Raw genomic sequence first — 2,001 nt, 5'->3', positions numbered from 1 at the left:
ACTCAGTTTCAACATGAAAGATTCAGGGTCAAGGTGTGGGAAATCAGAAGTATGGATGTCAATGATGATACCTTCAAGATTATTCACAAATGGGGAAAGTGAGACCCAGAGAGATTCCATAAACCACTCCAGGCTGCCCAGCCCATCCATAGCAGGGATGGGATGGGACCCTGCCCTTCTTCTGTGTGCACAACCTGCCCTGTTATCCTGGGTTCCCAGGGAAACCTAGGAGATCTGAGACAATCTGTGTGTAAATGGGAACCAGGGAAAAGGGGGCAAGGAGTGGTTAGCAGGCAGTTTTGCTGGAGAGAAACCTGAGGAAGCCATAAAACAGGTGCTGTAGTTGTGGGTCCAGAGTGGGGACTAGCTCCCAACAGGGGAAGCATCCCCCCTAATCTGCCCTCTGCTCACCACAGCAACAGGGATGCTGCAGAGGCTGCTGTGGCCCTGGCTTAGTCTTCAGCCCAGCTTGCAGCTCTGCAGAGTAAAGGATGTGGGAGGAGATGCTGAGTTGGGCTCAGTGTGCTCCAGCTCCAGCCACAGTAAGAACAGAATGTCCAGAAAATCCCTTGGGAGCGACTTGGTAATCTTACCCTGCATGTGGGCAGGAGGAGAATTCAGTTCACTGTCTGGTCAGGCCTACAGACCCAGGGGACCATGGTGCTGGGCCTGGAGAAAGGAACAGGAAGGAGGCCTGGGGCTACATGGAGGAAAATCTTCTTCAGGCCCTGGGGCTAGGTCTGAAAAGGCCTGTGAAAGAAGGGCGAAAGTCAAAGGTCTGGGGCAGGGGCAGGGACAGGGGATGTAGCCCTGACACAATTCACTGTGCAACAAGATATCTGAGGAGGCACTTGATGGATGATGATCATGATATTAATGAGAGCAATAGTGACAACAGTGGTTCCTGTACATTAAGTGAAAATGCTGGGCCAGTGATTATAAGCCTCAGAGCAGCCCAATGGAGGAGGCATTATTTCCCTGCCACTTAACAGATGAAGTAACAAAATGAGGACATGATGGCCTGCACGGCTGGCTTGCTCCATCCTAGCTTGTGTGCCCCTCCTCCCAGGCTCTGAGCTCCAGGCAGGTGGAAGCTCTGTCTGTCTGGATCCTTGGTCTATCCTCTGCCCACTGCCTTAATCGCAATCTGTACATAAAATGAGTGGGTGCATAAAGCCAGCCCGACTGGGGGCAGAGAGAGAACACCGATCCCCCTGCCATTCTCCATGTAAGTGGAGAAACATCCAATCTTATATCTGTATATGGCAAAACTCATGGTCTGATCTGAGCTTCACAGTATCTCAAGAAGTGGCAAAGGCCTTTAGTTTTCACGGAAGAGAAAATTGAGACTCAGGGAGTGCATGTGTCTTGCTTGGGGCCCCCAGCCAGCCAGTGGTAGGCCAGGCCCCTTCCCCTCCTCTCTGAGTCTCCCTGGGGAAGGGCTGGACAAGTTGCTAGGAATAAGTGGTGTCAGCAATAGCTAACATTTAGGGAGCACTTACGATGTGTCTGGCATGTAGCATCTCATCTAATCTTTCCAACAACCTTTTGTTTTTTAACAGTTCGTGAGATATAATTCACATTCCACACAATTCAACCACTTAGTGTATGAGTCATTGGTTTTTAGTATATTCGGAGTTGTGCAACCATTACCACAATCAATTTTAGAACATTTTCATCCCCTAAAAAAGAAACCCTGTACTCTTTATCATCCCTCAATCCCCACATCTCTCCATTTCTAGGCAACCACTAATTGACCTTCTTCTCTTTATAGATTTGCCTATTCTGCATATTTCACATAAATGGAGTCATAGAATATCCAACAACTTTTTGAAAGGGATGTTATTACCCCCATTCCCCAGATGGGTGTAACTGAGGCTTAGACTGGTGAAAACCTTACCGAGGGCCCTCAGTGAAGCAGTGATGGTAGGACTGAAACCCAGGTTCGCCTGACCTCAGATGCCTTGTTCTTTGCCAGTAACTCTGCCAGTCAGTTAGCCT

This window comes from Rousettus aegyptiacus, unplaced genomic scaffold (genome assembly GCF_014176215.1).
Source record: "Rousettus aegyptiacus isolate mRouAeg1 unplaced genomic scaffold, mRouAeg1.p scaffold_m13_p_5, whole genome shotgun sequence".
Taxonomy (NCBI): Eukaryota; Metazoa; Chordata; class Mammalia; order Chiroptera; family Pteropodidae; genus Rousettus; species Rousettus aegyptiacus.
Note: the sequence above shows the minus strand (reverse complement) of the source record.